Source organism: Dendrobates tinctorius, unplaced genomic scaffold, assembly GCF_039654945.1.
Source record: "Dendrobates tinctorius isolate UK_male_01 unplaced genomic scaffold, ASM3965494v1 ptg000022l, whole genome shotgun sequence".
Lineage (NCBI taxonomy): Eukaryota > Metazoa > Chordata > Amphibia > Anura > Dendrobatidae > Dendrobates > Dendrobates tinctorius.
The window spans coordinates 69,469,194-69,488,165 of NW_027361690.1; positions in this window are offsets into that span (position 1 = coordinate 69,469,194).

Genomic DNA, 18,972 nt, shown 5'->3' on the forward strand with positions numbered 1-18,972 from the left:
GGGCTCTCCTGCAAGATGCAGGCCTCCTTGTTGCAGAAGGTGCACGCAGGGATTATTGGGTGGTGTAATGGAGTGATCGTCATCGTGCTGTCCAGCGTCCACTGCTACACTTCACAGAAGAGGAGACGGTGGATGGTAGCAGGGATTATGTGAGTACACTATGAGTTTTGTTTTTATGTTTTTTTTAAATTCTTACTTTACTGTGCAGGGAGGCATAAAATGAAGGGAGGGACTGTGCTGATGGGGAAATAAAAGGAGGGGAGGAGCTGTGCTGATGGGGGGAATAAAATGAGGGTCTGTGTGGAGGGCGGCATGAAATGAGAGATTGTGCAGGGGGGCCTGAAATGAGAGGTAGATTGGGGAAGGCATGAAATGAGGGGCTGTGGAGGGGCAAGAAATGAGGGAATGTGTGTTTGACCCAAGAAATGAATGGCTGTGAAGGGGGGACATGACTATGTGAGGATCTGTGGTAACCATACTGTATATGGGGCTGTGGAGGTCATTATACTGGGGGCTGCAGTGACCATACTGGATAGGGGGCTGTGGTAAATATCATATTGTTTTACTGTTTGGGGTGTTGTTTGTGGGTCATAATACTATATGAGGTGCTGTGGGGGCCATCACAGTATACATGGGAGCTGTTTTGGATAACATACTATTTATGGAGGTCTGTGGTGGACATCAAACTATAAACTGTTGGCTGTGTTGTTACCATACTACATACTGGAGGGTTGATGTGAAAATCATACGGTATAGTCAGCTGTGGTGAACATCACACTGTGCTGGGGGGACAGTGTGAGGAGTGGTTACAGTTTAAAGAGGGAAGCATGGTGGGCAGTATGAGGGCATAGTGTGAGGAGGGAGCACAAAATGGATATCGAGAGGGCACAGTGTGAAATGAAGGCACAATAAGGAGAGGAATTAGCTTGGTGGGGGGGCCAGTGTGAAGATATAGAAACTGTAATGGAAAATTAGAGAGGCGGCAGCCATTGGTTAGACCATATTTCATAAGGATAGATGGCGTGGTGGTTATACAGTAGCAGATAATGTTAGACAATTTGGAGGTCACATACCATACGAGGCTCATTTAGGTTGTAATGTGAAAAGATATTTTTATCCAGAGGGTATTTTAATGACACTGTTATTTTTAAGGGCACTGTGCCGTGATGTGCTGCAAAAGATTGGAGAAGAGGGAGGTCTGCAGAGAACAGCTGTGGATGTGTAAAGTCATTATGGTATCTAAACAAGATGGAGATGTAAAGAAGGAGACAACCACCGAGAAGATGTAATCTGTAAGGTTCATGGATGTAAATGTTTATTTGTAATACTCACTAATTGTCATCAGCTGTTAATAACAACTCCCAGTATCTCCTTAGCATTGCAAAGGACAAACTGGGAATTGTAGGGTTGTAGGTTCATGCAGTACAGTTGTTTATGGAGCGGACTTGATATAACAATTAATTGTTATACTAAGCTTTGTTCTTGTATTCAAGTTCTGGTCATGTATTCATGTATTTATGGTGGTTCAGGTTATGTATTAGGCTACTTTCACACTTCAGGTTTTCGGCGTCAGGCGCGATCCGGCGTCGTGCCGGAACGCCGGATCCGGCAAATGTTTAGTAAAACCGGATGTGACGGATCCGGTTTTCTGCCGGATCCGTCTTTTTCTTGACAGACAAAACCGGATCCGTCTCATCCGGTTCATCCGTTTTTCTATCCGTTTTTCGACGGATTACGCCGGATCCGGTTTTTAAAATTGACCCTTGTGGCCTTCCGAACGGGATTGGCTACTGGAAAACTATATATAGCATGTTCCTACAGCCCTTCTTTGACAGGTTGTAGAGGAGAAAGTGCAGGTTGGAGAGAAGAGCAAGTTACTGGCGAAGATGGATGTTGTCATTGGAAATATTTTGAAGAATTTGGCGGATTTTATAGCGGAGGCGAATCGTTTGAGGGTGATTGTTCTGGAGAAGGAGAGAGCGAGACAGCAGCGCATCAGGCATCGTAGACGACGTTTGTGGATCCACCCCATCACAGCCAAGAGAATGACGCGTGGGGTCTATTCTACACTCTGCATGGACCTTCGACGAAACCCGGATAAATTTTTTGGATATGTTAGGATGAAAATGGAGAATTTTGATTACGTGGTGGAGCGCATTGCACACCTCATAAGAAAAGCGGACACCTATTGCCGCTTCTCTGTTTCACCCGCAGAGCGTCTGATGGTGACTTTAAGGTAAGCCACATTTATTGGATGTGATCGCATCAGAGCACACATTCACTGCAATCTTGTTGGTGGTAGTTTGTATCTTCAAGTGTTATAGCTCAGTTTTGGTATGTAATGCTGTGATTTAAAACTAATTTATTGTTTTTTAATTCCCCACAGATTTCTTGCAACTGGAGAATCCCTTTCGTCACTGCATTTCCAGTACAGACTCGGGATTTCCACCATATCTGGAATAGTGAAGTACACATGCCGTGCACTGTGGGACTCCTTAGCTGAAGAGTTTTTACCAGAGCCCACAACAGAGAGGTGCATTGAAATTGCTGACAAGTTTCAACAGATATGTCAGTTTCCCAACTGCTTGGGCGCTGTGGACGGGAAACATATCCGCATTGTAAAGCCAGCTGGATCGGGATCGGAATATTTCAATTACAAGAAATATTTTTCAATTGTCCTCATGGCCATCGCTGACGCAGAATACAAATTTATTGCGGTTGATATTGGGGCCTATGGCCGCTCCAATGACTCTCAAGTTTTCAAACTGTCTGCCATGGGGCGTAAACTGTATGGAAACACCTTCCAGTTCCCACCACCTAGACCGCTGCAGCAAACATCTGGTCCACCTATGCCATTTGTCTGTGTAGGGGATGAAGCCTTCCAGCTGTCAGAACACCTTTTGAAACCGTACTCTAGCAGAGGATTGACAAGACCAAAACGCATTTTTTATTACCGCCTCACAAGAGCAAGAAGAATGGTTGAATGTACCTTTGGTATTCTGACAGCCAAATGGCGGGTCCTATTGACTGCGATCAACCTCAAGACAGAAACTGTGGACGAGGTGATCAAAGCGTGCGTGGTACTCCACAATTTTGTTATCTGCAAGGAACCCATTTCCATTGAGGACACCTCTGAAGAAACCACCTTGCAAGATTACCATGACATTACCACTAGAAGTTCTGTGACGGTTTCAGTAATGAGGGACAATTTTGCACTAAACTTTATGTCACCTCAAGGCAGAGTACACTGGCAGGATGACAGAGTGTGAAAGATTTGTGCCCAACCAAACTTGTGTACCTTCTGTACCAACAGTATATACCTTTGCCAACCAAAGTTGGCTATCTTGTCATGGTCTCTATTTTTAGCTTTAGGCCACAGGTGTGTACCTGGTTGTGTTTTATGCAAAGTATTTCACCTTTTAACAAAAGTTGTGTACATTGTTATGAAATCACCAACAATAAACACAACTTTTTAGGTGAAATACTTTGCTTCAAACACAACCAGGAACACAACTGTGGCAAAAAGCTAAAATTTACCCACAGTTATATACCTAGTTTTGAATACCATTTCACCTTTTAAATACCCTGTATTTAACCTTTTTCGCCGCAGAAAGAAATGACAGACAACCAGTGTAAAATAATTTAACTTTTATTGAAAAATGTTTTTTTAGTAAACTTTTTTAAAATTTTAATAAACTTGTTTAATAAAGCTTTGAAACCATAAAACTGGTCATTTTTATTTAAATACACACATTATAAATCTGTGTAGTGTGTGGTGGAAATACTGCTGGAGGGGCTGCGGGACACTTCGACACTGGGAGTGTGGAGAGAGGACTGGGATCGTGGTGGGGAAGGAACAGTTAGAGGTGAAGGTGTGGAAAAAACTACAGAATGGGTGGACATGTGGGAAGCAGAAGAAGTGGTGGGTGGTGGAGTGGAGGGTTGGGCAGGGACTGTAGGAGCAGATGTTGTTGATGGCAAGTTGTATGGGGAAGGAGTTTGGTACGGGGCAGGTTGCTGGAAGTGGGGAGATGTCTGGTACGGGGCAGGTTGCTGGAAGTGGGGAGATGTCTGGTACGGGGCAGGTTGCTGGAAGTGGGGAGATGTCTGGTACGGGGCAGGTTGCTGGAAGTGGGGAGATGTCTGGTACTGGGGAGGTTGCTGGTACTGGGGAGTTTGCAGGTACTGGGGAGGTTGCTGGTACTGGGGAGGTTGCTGGTACTGGGGAGGTTGCTGGTACTGGGGAGGTTGCTGGTACTGGGGAGGTTGCTGGTGCTGGGGAGGTTGCTGGTGCTGGGGAGGTGGATGGTGCTGGGGAGGTGGATGGTGCTGGGGAGGTGGATGGTATGTAATAGGAGGGGGAGGATGGAAAGTGGCTGGAGGGGGTGTAGATGTAATAGGAGGGGGAGGATGGAAAGTGGCTGGAGGGGGTGTAGATGTAATAGGAGGGGGAGGATGGAAAGTGGCTGGAGGGGGTGCAGGTGGAGGAACTACTGTGGTGGGAGGAGGAGGTTGGGAGGTAACTTGCTGGAGAGCAGCGTGGCATGAATGCATTACATGCATCTGCTGGGCAGGAGAGAGCGTTTCCATGCGCTCCACAACAGACCTGAAAAAGGTGTGGTTTGGCGAAGATCTTGCTTCTGAATGCATGGTTTGCAGAAGTGTCTTCACCTCCAGAATGCTGGAGTTGATCTGCTGATAGCCTGCGGAGATTTGCTCTGACAAGACTTTTAGACAGTTCTGGAAAGATGCATTCAGATGCAAGAACTCTGGCGCATAAGTCTTTTCCTGACCCCTCTGCCGCTGCCGCCCAGTACCCGCAGGTGTACTAGAGGTGGCAGGGGCAGAAGGGTGGGGTAAAGGGAAAGCGATCTCCTCACCAGCAGCTTCATGTAATGTAGGCGGCCACGATGCTCCTGTGCTGGTGGATGGGACAGATGGGTCGAATGTGTGGGAAGGCTGGGAAGGTGCAGATGTACCGGGGCGGTCGAAGTGTCCCTCGGTGCCGGTCTCCTCAGGGATTGCCTCAGAAGGGTCCAATCGTGCAGGCTCCCGAGTGCTGCTCACCGTGCTGTGGAATAAACAGAAAAAAAAACAATTAAAATAGTGACATGGTATGGCCCTGGCTGAAAAAAAAAAGTTACATCTAAACATTTTTTTGTCACTAGTGGTGTGTAATATTTACCTTCTGGTGAGCATTGTCTCCCGGAGGAACGACAGTGCTCGTGCGTACTTGTACTTGCTCCTGCGTCCTCCAGATCCACTCGGGGCCCGCATCTCTTTATTGAACTCCTTCTTGAAACGATCCCTCACAGACCGCCACCGCTTCACAATTCTCTCCCCTGAAACGAGAAAGGACAAAGTGGTTAGTATACAACATCAGTGTTTCCCAAACTCCAGTCCTCATGGTCCCCAGGGGTCATGTTTTCAGGATTTCCAAAGTAAATAGAAATCCTGAACACATGATCCGTGGGGACCACGAGGACTGGAGTTCGGGAAACACTGGTTTAAATCAAGCAACCGGTACTGTATATACTTACGCTCTTTAATCTGGGCCCGAGCTTCGAGGTCCTCCCAGCGGTCCACAAGGAGCGAACAGATTTCCTCCCAGAGTCGTCGGGTAACGATCAGGTCAGCGTGGCGTCGGTCAGCCATATTCCAGAGCGGCTCCCTTTCTCTGACGAGATCGATGAGGCGGTCCACATCAATCCCTCCATCCTCACCGTCAGAGTCGGGAGCACTCTGTGAAGGCTGTTAAAGAAAAAGACAAAAATAACATAATTAGCCTCCACAAAAGAAATGAAATAAAAAGTGCAAAAAAAACAAAGCAAAAATATTTATACTTACACGCTGGTGACCGCCGCGTTGCTGTCGCCGACGACCCTGGGAGGCACTGCGAGGACCTCTTGGCCGAGCACCAGATTGGGAAGACTAGAGAAGAAAACAAAAAATGTTATGTCTTTGGATGTAGGCATTTGTTTGCTGTGTGTGGTCTGCAGAACATTGTTTTCTATGTGTTGTGTGTAGTGTGATGTTGTGTTTCTGCGTTTGATGCAAAAAACTTACCAATTGTGAGCCCACTCCAAGTGTCTGTCCACCCCTTCCTTCTTCTTCTGGGAGCTCCTCTTCATCTTGTGATTCCTGTTTTGAAATAAAAGGCAATGAATACACATATATTACAGAGATGATGGATTTTGGAAATAAAAACTTACCGTCTAACGCTGACGATGCGAGGGAGGGCTCCCAGAAGATGTGCTGTCTTCCTCATGGCCAGACTCCATGGCTGTGGGTGGTGTTTCTGCTGCTGCCATTGCTGCTGCTGCTGCTGCATCTATTGGGCGGCTGTTGAATAAAGAGAAACAAAGGGCCAATGAATATCTTGATATTCCATAGCCCTAGTTTGGAGGAATGGGGGATTTGATAATTACCGTCTCTCATCTGCTGCTGGACTCCCCTCCCGTTGTTCAGCATGCTGCTCCATTTGGGGTGGTGCTAATGGTGCTGCTGCTGCAGATGTCTGCTGCCTTCTCCTGCTCCTGGTTCTTGGCTTGGGTGGCATGTTGGGTGTGGCTGAGGGTCCCATTGTCTTGCTTTTATATATGTCCTGTGGGCAGAGCTACTGAGCATGCTCAGACCAAAGAAACCGGATCCGGCGCATTGCGGCACTCATAGGCTTTCATTGTATGAAAAAGCCAGACACGCCGGATCCGGCGTGTCCGGCTTTTTCGACGGATACAAAAAACGTTACAGTCTCCGTTTTTTCCAGACGCCGGATCGCGTCACATTGTCGGATCCGGCGAAAATCGGATGAAACGCATGGCCATCCGGCTCGATCCGGCTCTAATGCAAGTCAATGGGGGGGAAACCGGATCCGGCATTGCATTTCGACGGATCCGGTTTTAGTCAAAAGCGCCGGATCGCGCCTGAAGCCGAAAACCTGATGTGTGAAAGAGGCCTTAATGTACTGATGGAGGTTCTGGTGATGTATTTATTTACTGATGGTACTTGTAATGTAATTTTTGAGAAACGGTGGGGGTCAGCAGGCACCCTGTTCCACTAGCCGAATCCGCATGCTCTCCTTTCACTGTGGGCTTAATACTACAAATAGCATGGCAATACCTTATTGAATCACAAAACTGGCAAATAAGACATAAAACAGTCCCAACAAAATACCCAAGATGGTGCAAAATTGCAGAGTCAAACCCTTCCGCTGACTCACCAGGATAAGAACAGCTGCGACATCAGAGCTTCAAGTGCCGACTACCCCTCCTGTAGCAATCACGGAGAGGAGGTAATGACAGGCTTAGGATGATAACTGTCCACTGAGGTATAAGACCAGTTGACTGGAGGGTCACAAACTTGCTTCAGCTTACAGGGTTAACTACAAAACCTATGGCGTGCACAGCGAGAAGGTAATGATAAGATTAGTACGATGACAGTCCATTGAGGTATAAGGTAATTTGATGAGAGGGACATAAAGTGGCTACTCCAAACATATCCATGGAGCCAGGTGACAGGTGGGTCCCATTCCTCACCCACAAACGTATCCATGGGGTTCAGGTGACCGGTGGGTCCAAATTCTGACTACCCCAAAAGTATCCATGGATTCGCAATGGTCAGTGGAGCAGATCTGTATTCTTGCAGCTGGGGCCATGGACACCTAAGCTTGCATCCTGTAGAATGAAAAATCAGAGTCCCTCATGATGGAGCCATGAAGTTTTGGCTGCTGTCCTGTAGAGAGTCTCTGGTTCTTTGGATCTCTGGATCTCTTGGCTGTCTGGATGTCTGGAAGTATATATCTATATGGATGTATCAATCCTTTTTATAATTTACAACTGTGATTTACAGGTAAAGGGAAAGAATGGTGATAAGACCAACTCACATTGTTTGATTATGTAATCTATTTGCATAGAATTTCCTCCTCTCTTTAGCAAGTCAACAAACTAGCTGGCCTGGACAATGTGTAATCAGCATATCAGCGAACATCATTGTTCAATGACCCTACATGACTGTCTTGCAAATATAGCAGATAAACAGGTGTAGGAGACGATATAAGATGCAAAATATTATCCATTCATCCATTTAGAAATATCAATTTAACTTACAAGAAGAGTCAATATTTCAGACTCTTAACTAACAAGAAAGAAGTACATGAATTCAAAAGTCAACGTATAGATAACAGTCTCTTCCTCCCGGCTTGCTGAAAATAGACGTCTGTTTAAGATAAAATACTGTGTCATCACAGTAGTCAAGCACTGATGGTGAGTCTGTTTATGTATTCATGTAAACATGGTGATTCTGGTGATGTATTCAAGTACTGATGGTGGCTCTGGTGATGTATTCATGTACTGATGGTGGTTCATGTGACACATTCATCTACTAATGGTGGTTCTCGCAAACATAATTATGTACTGATGGTGGTTCTCATGACGTATTCATGTACTGATGGTGGTTCTGGTGATGTATTTATTTACTGATGATGTTTCTGGTGCCATATTCATTTTCTATTGTGGGTCTGGTGCTCTAATTATGTACTGATGATGATGATGATGATTTTTGGTTTGTTTTCATGTATTGGTGATGGTTCTGGTTAGAATATATCTCCAGAATCATCATCACTACATGAATACAACAGCAGAACAACTATCACTACATGAATATGTCATCAGAAGCACCATCAGTTTTGTGAAAGCTGTATTTGTCACATGACGAATGCAAAAACCATCAGATGTGTCCCTATATTTACAGTTGTGGCCAAAAGTATTGACACCCCTGCAATTCTGTCAGATAATACTCAGTTTCTTCCTGAAAATGATTGCAAACACAAATTCTTTGGTATTATTATCATCATTTAATTTGTCTTAAATGAAAAAAATACAAAAAGAATTGTCCTAAAGCCAAATTGGATATAATTCCACACCAAACATAAAAAAGAGGGTGGACAAAAGTATTGGCACTGTTCGAAAAATCATGTGATGCTTCTCTAATTTGTGTAATTAACAGCACCTGTAACTTACCTGTGGCACCTAACAGGTGTTGGCAATAACTAAATCACACTTGCAGCCAGTTGACATGGATTAAAGTTGACTCAACCTCTGTCCTGTGTCCTTGTGTGTACCACATTGAGCATGGAGAAAAGAAAGAAGACCAAAGAACTGTCTGAGGACTTGAGAAACCAAATTGTGAGGAAGCATGAGCAATCTCAAGGATACAAGTCCATCTCCAAGACCTGAATGTTCCTGTGTCTACCGTGCGCAGTGTCATCAAGAAGTTTAAAGCCCATGGCACTGTGGCTAACCTCCCTAGATGTGGACGGAAAAGAAAAATTGACAAGAGATTTCAACGCAAGATTGTGCGGATGTTGAATAAAGAACCTCGACTAACATCCAAACAAGTTAAAGCTGCCCTGCAGTCCGAGGGTACAACAGTGTCAACCCGTGCTATCCATCGGCGTCTGAATGAAAAGGGACTGAATGGTAGGAGACCCAGGAAGACCCCACTTCTTACCCAAAAACATAAAAAAGCCAGGCTGGAGTTTGCAAAAACTTACCTAAAAAAGCCTAAAACATTTTCGAAGAATGTTCTCTGGTCAGATGAGACAAAATTAGAGCTTTTTTGGCAAAGGCATCAACATAGAGTTTACAGGAGAAAAAAAGAGGCATTCAAAGAAAAGCACACGGTCCCTACAGTCAAACATGGTGGAGGTTCCCTGATGTTTTGGGGTTGCTTTGCTGCCTCTGGCACTGGACTGCTTGACCGTGTGCATGGCGTTCTGAAGTCTGAAGACTACCAACAAATTTTGCAGCATAATGTAGGGCCCAGTGTGAGAAAGCTGGGTCTCCCTCAGAGGTCATGGGTCTTCCAGCAGGACAATGACCCAAAACACACTTCAAAAAGCACTAGAAAATGGTTTAAGAGAAAGCACTGGAGACTTCTAAGGTGGCCAGCAATGAGTCCAGACCTGAATCCCATAGAACACCTGTGGAGAGATATAAAAATGGCAGTTTGGACAAGGCACCCTTCAAATATCAGGGACCTGGAGCAGTTTGCCAAAGCAGAATGGTCTAAAATTCCAGCAGAGCATTGTAAGAAACTCATTGATGGTTACCGGAAGCAGTTGGTCGCAGTTATTTTGGCTAAAGGTTGTGCAACCAAGTATTAGGCTGAGGGTGCCAATACTTTCATCTGGCCCATTTTTGGAGTTTTGTGTGAAATGATCAATGTTTTGCTTTTTGCTTCATTCTCTTTTGTGTTTTTTCATTTAAGACAAATTAAATGAAGATAATAATACCAAAGAATTTGTGTTTGCAATCATTTTCAGGAAGAAACTGAGTATTATCTGACAGAATTGCAGGGGTGTCAATACTTTTGGCCACAACTGTATAATGGAAGTTTGTTTATTTTCCATTAGGGTATTTGTCAAATGCTGGACAACTTAATTGAAACCAATTGGCACTGAATATAGTTACCCTTTATTAATGTCCATGACCATCCTTGGGTTCTACATTTAAAATTTATGATATCAGGCATGAATATCCCTATTTGTTTTCCCTATATTGTGTAAATGGTCTGCAAAAAATGATTGATTCTATAGCTAACTTTGAAATTGCACTCCATGTTAAGTCACATCCTTAACCCCTTTACCCCAAAGGGTGGTTTGCATGTTCATGACGGGACAAATTTTACAATTCTGACCAATGTCCCTTTATGAGATAATAACTCTGAAACGCTTCCATGGATCCTGGTGATTGTTTTCTCAAGACATATTGTACTTCATGTTAGTGGTAAAATTTCATTCAAGTAACTTGGGTTTATTTGTGAAAAAATGGAAATTTGGCGAAAATTTTGAAAATTTCGCAATTTTCCAACTTTGAATTTTTATGCCCTTAAATCACAGAGATATAGCACACAAAAAACTTAATAAGTAACATTTCCCCCATGTTTACTTTACATCAGCACAATTTTGGAACCAACATTTTTTTTGTTAGGAAGTTATAAGGGTTAAAAGTTAACCAGCGATTTCTCATTTTTGCAACAAAATTTTATTTTTATGAACCACATCACATTTGAAGTCACTTTAAGGGGTCTATATGATAGAAAATCCCCAAAAGTGACACCATTCTAAAAACTGCACCCCTCAAGGTGCTCAAAACCACATTCAAGAAGCTTATTAACCCTTCAGGTGCTTCACAGGAATTTTTTGAATGTTTAAAAAAAAAAAGAACATTTAACTTTTTTTCACAGAAAAAATTACTTCAAGTTTAATTTTTTTTATTTTACCAAGGGTAACAGGAGAAACTAGACTGTAAAAGTTATTGTGCAATTTGTCCTGAGTATGCTGATACCTGATATGTGGGGGGGAACCACTGTTTCGGCGCATGGCAGAGGTTGGAAGGGAAGGAGCACCAATTGACTTTTTCAACGCAGAATTGGCTGGAATTGAGATCAGACGCCATGTTGCATTTGGAGAGCACCTGATGTGCCCAAACAGTGGAAACCCCCAATTCTAATTCCAACCCTAACCCCAACACACCCCTAGCCCGTAACCACTATTTGGGGGCATGGCAGAGCTCAGAAGGGAAGCAGTGCCATTTGACTTTTTTGGCTGGAATTGGGATTGGATGCCATGCCGCGTTTGGAAAGCCTCTGTTGTGCCTAAACAGTGGAAACCCCCACAAATGACACCATTTTGGAAACTATACCCCCTAAGGAACTTATCTAGATGTGTGGTGAGCACTTTGAACGCCCCAGTGCTTCATAGAAGCTTATAACGCACAGGCATGAAAATAAAAAAATCATATTTTTTCCACAAACATGATCTTTTAGTCTCCAATTTTTTTATTTTTCCAAGGGTAACAGGAGAAATTTGACCCCAAAAGTTGTTGTCCAATTTGTCCTGAGTACCCTGATACCCATATGTGGGAGAAAACTACTGTATGGGCACACGTCGGGGCTCGGAAGGGAAGTAGTGACATTTTGGAATGCAGACTTTGATGGAATGGTCTGCTGGTGTCATGTTGCCTTTGGAGAGCCCCTGATGTACCTTATCAGTGGAAACCCCCCACAAGTGACCCCATTTTGGAAACTAGACCACCAAAGGAACTTATCTAGATGTGTGATGAGCACTTTGAACCCCCCAGTGCTTCACAGAAGTTTATAACGCCCAGGCGTGAAAATAAAAAAATCATATTTTTTTCACAAACATGATCTTTTAATCCCCAATTTTTTTATTTTCCCAATGGTAACAGGAGAAATTGGACCCAAAAAGTAGTTGTCCAATTTGTCCTGAGTTCGCTGATACCCTATATGTGGGAGAAAACTACTATATGGGCATACGTTGGGGCTCGGAAGGGAAGTAGTGACGTTTTGGAATGCAGACTTTGATGGAATGGTTTGCGGGTGTCATGTCGCATTTGGAGAGCCTCTGATGTGCCTAAACTGTTGAAACTCCCCATAAGTGACCGCATTTTAGAAACTAGACCCCCCATGGAACTTATCTAAATGTGTAGTGAGCACTTTGAGCCCCCAAGTCCTTCACAGAAGTTTATAACGTTCGGGCGTGAAAATAAAAAAATCATATTTTTTTCCACAAAAATGATATTTTTGCCCCCAGTTTTTTATTTTCCTAAGACCTCTTTCACACTTCAGTTTTTTACAATCAGTCACAATCCGCCAGGTTTTGAAAAAAACGGATCCTCAATTTTCTTTTGAGGATCCATTTTTTTCCCCCATTGACTTCCATTAATGGCGGATTGTGACGGATTGCCGTCCGTTGCATCCGTTTTTTTTGAGGATCCGCCAAAAGTTGCTGTCCGTCACCATCCTCAAAGATTTCAAAACGGAGCTTGCAACGTTTTTTTCTCTGGCGGATCATCCAGACACTCATTTAACCCGATATTCTTTCCGGGTGCCGGACAAAAAAAAAAATCTCTCTCTCTCTCTCTCTCTCTCTCTCTCTCTCTCCTTTTCCAGGCTGCAATTCCTTTAAAATTCTTCATTTGTCGGATCTGTCAAAAAAACCGGACAGGTGGCATCCGTTGTCATCAGTACTAAAACGGATCCGCCATCCGTCCTTTTGGCGGATTTTGACGGATGCAAAAAACTGAAGTGTGAAAGAGGCCTAAGGGTAACAGGAGAAATTGGACCCCAAAACTTGTTTTGCAATTTGTCCTGAGTAGGCTGATACCCCATATGTGGGGGTAAACCTCTCTTTGGGCACATGGCAGAGGTTGGAAGGGAAGGAGCACCAATTGACTTTTCCAATGCAGAATTGGTTGGAATTGAGATCAGACGCCATGGTGCGTTTGGAGAGCACCTGATGTGCCCAAACAGTGGAAACCCCCCAATTCTAACTCCAACCCTAACCCCAACACACCCCTAGCCCTAGCCCTAGCCCTAGCCCTAAACCTAATGGGAAAATGGAAATAAATACATTTTTTTTAATTTTATTATTTTTCCCTAACTAAGGGGGTGATAATGGGGGGTTTGATTTACTATTTATGGTGGTTTTTATTTTGGGCAGCTGTCGCACGCTAAAAGACGCTTTTTATTGTAAAAATAGTTTTTGCATCACCACATTTTGAGACCTATAATTTTTCTATATTTTGACCCACAGAGTCATGTTAGGTCTTATTTTTTGCGGGACGAGTTGACGTTTTTATTGGTACCATTTTCGGGCACGTGACGTTTTTGATCGCTTTTTATTCTGATTTTTGGGACGCAGAATGAACAAAAACCAGCATTTCAAGAATTTCTTTTGGGGGGTGAGTTTACACCGTTCCGCATGCAGTAAAGCTGATAAGGTGATTTTATTCTTCGGGTCAGTACGGTTACAGCGATACCTCATTTATGTATTTTTTATTGGCACTTTTATGCAATGAAAACAATTTTATATAAAAAATAATTATTTTTGCATCGCTTTATTCTGCGAGCTATAACTTTTTAATTTTTTTGCTGATGACGCTGTATGACAGCTCGCTTTTTGCGGGATAAGATGACGTTTTCAGCAGTACCATGGATATTTATATGTGTCTTTTTGATCGCGCGTTATTGCACTTTTTGTTCGGCGGTATGATAATAAATCATTATTTTTTGCTTCGTTTTTTACTTTTATTTTTTAAGGGGTTCACTAAAGGGGTTAACTAATGGGACAGTTTTATAGGGCGGGCCGCTACGGACGCAGCGATACCAAATATGTGCACTTTTATTGTTTTTTTTTTTTATTTCCAAAAAATGAATTTATTAGGGAATATTTTTTTTTATTTATTTATTTAGCAAATTTTTAAAAATTATTTTTACACTTTTTTTTTAAACTTTATTACACTGTCCCAGGGGGGACATAGCTGTCATGTGACAGATCGCTGATCTGTCACATCACAGATCACTGTGACAGATCAGCGATCTGTCACAGGCATATTATCAGACTTCCTCATGCTTGCGCTTTGCAGGCACTGAGGAAGCCAACTCCCTGCAGGCCCCCGAAGGTCCCCGTCGCCATCTTGGATACGGGGACCTGCAGGGAAGGAGACCCCGGCAGCAGCGCTGCACATTGCGCTGCTGTAGGGGGCTCAGGGAAGCATGGAGGGAGCCCCCTCCCTGCCGATGCTTCCCTTTAAACCCCGGTACACCGCGATCGTGTTTGATCGCGGTGTGCAAGGGGTTAACGTGTCAGGGGCGGTCCGTGACCGTACTTGACACATAGTGCCGGTTGTCAGCTGTGATAATCAGCTGACACCCGGCCGCGATCAGCTGCGCTTCCCCCGTGAGCGCAGCTGATCGCGCTAGACGTACTATAACGTCCATGGGCATAGGGGCCCGGGTCCCATGGACGGGTTAGTGTGTCTGATGTCAGAAAGGGGTTAAAGTATACTACTTTTTTACTTTTGATGACTTTTTTGTGAAAAAGGTAATAATTTTAGTGGAAGTGGTCATCAGCCTTTTGTAATTAACGGAGGGGAAGGAGGAATGTGTGTTAAGTGACCTGTTACCTTAGTCTCTGAGCCTTTCCTTTACTTTGAGAAGGGGATGCCATTGGCTTCATCTGCCTGGGGCACCAAAATACTTTGTTCTGGCCCTGCAGAAAACTCGGCTACACTGGTGAATCTCCAATAACCTAAGCTATGCATGCAAGGATAATATTGAAATGTGCCATTTCAACAGCTGTTCTGTTATGCACCTGTCCTGGATCTGGTCTTTGTTCCCCTCTACCGAGTTCGCTGAACTCTGTTGTGCCTCATGTCAGGCTCTGCAAATAGCAAGGCATGATCCCATATGATTATTTGCCTGGGTTTATTTAAAGCCTACCAAGACACACACCTGTGTGTTGACATTAACACTTCTAAGTGTTCCGGAATCCTTTGTGTCTACAGCCTCCTGGACCTTTGCTACCTGTTCCTGGTCTCCTGTCCACCTCTTGTCTCCAGTACCTCTGCTACCTGCTTCTCTGTCTCCTACTCGTCAATGGTCTCCAGTATGTCTGATAAATGTTTCCCAATTGCCTAACCTGCCTGTTGCATCGATGCTTGTGAACCGACCTGGACCTGGGGTTTTGAGGATCTCCTTCAACTGATGAGACTTTATGTGAAGTCCCTTTAAGTGATAATTAGGTTTGCAAGTACTACTTATACCACTAAAAAGGCTATACTGTTTAAAAAAGGAGTAAGGCTTTGTGCTCTTAAAAAGACAACATGCACTGTCCTTGTACTGCATATACATTCTATTGTGCCTCTACAGGGCTACAGTGACACATATAATATGTGAATCCTATTCAGCTTTCATGATTTGATTTTGAATAGAGGTTGAAAAAAATAATTCCATCAATAGAAGTCTTTGCAAAACACCCATTTTTTAATGAATTACAAAATGTACATCTCCATGGCATATATCACTTACATGAATCAAACCATTACTACTAATGGTAATGACGCATAACAAACAGTAATGAGTTGGTTTTGACACTTAACTGAAGTATTCTTTGGATATTTTTCAATTTTTGATAATGAATGCAATAAATCTTGGATTTTTTATTTTTTATACAGATGAAGGAAAAATATTTTTTCTATTTCTATTCCAATCTGAATCCATTATGTGCCTATATCTTTATCCAGAAAAAAATGGAAGTTGGTACGCTAAGTTGGGCTGTACTGCAGGAATGAAAAGCCTTGGGATTCCAAAGTGGTTTTTATTAATACCAATGTGTTTCTGCGCCGGACCGGTATCTTTCTCAAAGTATAAAAACAGGTTCATTTGGTTTTTACACCTTGAGAAAGGTGCTGGTATGGTGTTGGTATTAACAAAAAAAAGTTTTGGAATCCCAAAGCTCTCCATTCCTGCAGCGTAGCCCGTCTAAGCATCAAGCTTCTATTTTTGCCATTTTACTTCTAAAAGAATCTTTTCCTCCAACCACAGGGCAGCAGCAGTACATTTCCCCATCTTTATAGCACACAACACCCTTAGGTAAGTGTGGCGCCCCTGAGGCTCAGTCGCCACAGAGGTACTGCACCTCCTCCTGAGGTGTGGTGCCCCACCATCCAGGAAAGTTGGAGGCTCCTGACCACGCTCCAACACTCGCATCCCACACAACAGAGTTTTTCAGCAAAGCCACATTGCGGCTCCTTGCTTACAGAGTAGCAGAGCACCTTTGGTGGTTCCCTGCTTGGAACACGAAACGTGCTGGGAGGCGGGTGGAGTTGAGAATACATAAAAAAGCGGGAATATGTAGGATTACAGGTCAGTCTGAGAGAGGAAGCCACTCAGAGAGTAGTGAGGAAAGAAGATCCCTGAGAGAGGGATGGAGGAAGGAGGTGCTGCAGCAGACCACAGTGACCTGGGTCTGCTGGCACAGGAAAGGAAAGAAGGAGAAAGACATTGAACTGAAACCTGATCTTCCTTAAGAGAGAGAGATTAGTAGTGGGCTGTAAATGCACTACTCCCATCTAAGACTTGGGGGCACAACAGCAACTTGGATAGAGAGCCGTGACTCAGGAGTAAGGAGTCCACCAAGCAGGCTACAGCTGTCTTCCATACAAGTAGAGTTCTTGGGAACATCTTTCAGGAGACACTCCAGTGTAACTCAGTACTGGGAGTACTTCACTCTTAAAGGCGCTATAGAGGAGATTTTCAGAAAGGCACATGCTGGTAGAGTGTTGGAAGGGAGCATTCCATCTTGCCTGGAGGTTGACTGAGTCCCTGACCCGGAGGACATGGCACGGAGGTAGGCACCTGTGTGTTCTACAGACTGTGAGTAAAGCTTTGGAACTACAAGCCCTGGTGTCCTCCATTCATTCTTGCGCCAACGCACCTGGCACCGCTGCAGCTGGGTACCGGCTTCTACACCTCTCCTCTAATTCCACATCTACACTGCCCTGGGGCTACAGCTTCACCTGTGGGGAGCTTCACCATCTTGGCTGCAACACACCACCAGCCCCAGAGGATCTGCAAGCAGCGTTGGCTTAACACCTCACTTGCCGAACACCACAGGTGGCGTCACAAACTATTAATTTAACTACATTCTACCACCATTCAACTTCCCCTATTAATTGGGCGCCCAGGGCCACGGACCGGGTCCCCACTGCTGTGACACATCCCGCTGACACCGGCCCGATACCGACTACCCCACGGCCCTGGGAGGGCGACCCAACTTGGCGTCACGAACAGGATGACGAGACCCGATGCCATCGGGTTCTGTGTGCCAAAGATTTGTTGGACTTAAAACTTTTGAGAATGTGCAGAAGATCCAATTTAATAGACTGTAAAATGAACATTAAAAATGGCCGCTGGCACGGAGAAGAAGGGCGTGACGATATGGGAGGTCCTAGGAAAAGACCACGAACAGTCTTGGGCCTCCCCTGCCTGAATTACTATGTGACAGCAACATGGCCCACCCCCCAAGGGGTTCGTATACTAGCTTGGTATGGAGGCGCTGAAAGAAGACGCCGCCCCAAGAAAGAGGGGCAGAAGCCAGTGGCAGGAATAGAGCCGAGACAGGAAGAAGAACGCCAGAATGCCATGATGGGAAGAGAAAAGAAGTCAGAAGAATGGGGGGAGGAGAAGCCACTTGACCCCAGGCCGCCCCTGCGGAGGCTGCGACCACTGATACATCCTCTGCAGTGTCCGCCACCACCTTTCAACCGATATTTCCATTGGATGAGTCCCATCCGGAGGAGATATATGAGGGCTCTGGAGCAGAACGGAGGGCCGGGACCGCGTCACCGTCTGGACCGGGCGCGGTTGCACTGGCCTCCACCGATGACCATGGCCGAAACCGGCCTTGCCCCTGCCCGAATCCAACTGCGGTCCACCCCATCAACAACTCTGGGAGTTGCGGCTGCCGCCGTCCACCACCAGGTACCGGGGCCGGAACCGTGGCTGGGAGCGCCAGGTATGATTACCGCCCCAGGCCTGACCCTAGTTTTGGGAGCGGAACCCAGGAATAGGGATGGCCCAATTGACCTCTGCCGGCGATCCCCGACCATGGTGCTGCTGGCTGAGGTCCCGATGGACATGGAAGAATCGGACTCCGAGGTAGTAGCGTCGACACCGGCCGAGTCGCTGACCGCAGCCAAAGTGCCATCGGGGGTAGCGGATATACCATCCCCGCAGGCAGTAGATATTTCCATGGCCCTTTCAATTACCCCGACCAGTCCCTATCTCTCCCTATGGGAAGCAGAGTATATGCACTTAGCAAGCAACCAGCAACAAGATGAAGATACCCAAAGCATCACATCTGGTAGCGGTTCCAGTTCAGAAACCCCATGAGGAAACAACAACCATTAGTAAATCTCATTACCCAGGAGGGTATTTGCACAGTTGTGCCATTGTTTTCCATTTTTTTGCACTATTTTTGGTTATCATTAGGGATGGGCGAGTCTACTCGCTAGGACTCGTTACTCGGCGAATAGTAAGGGACTCGCTGGACTCGTTACTCGGCAAGTCTCCCAGTGATTACTCGCACAGTAACGAGTCCAATGCAAG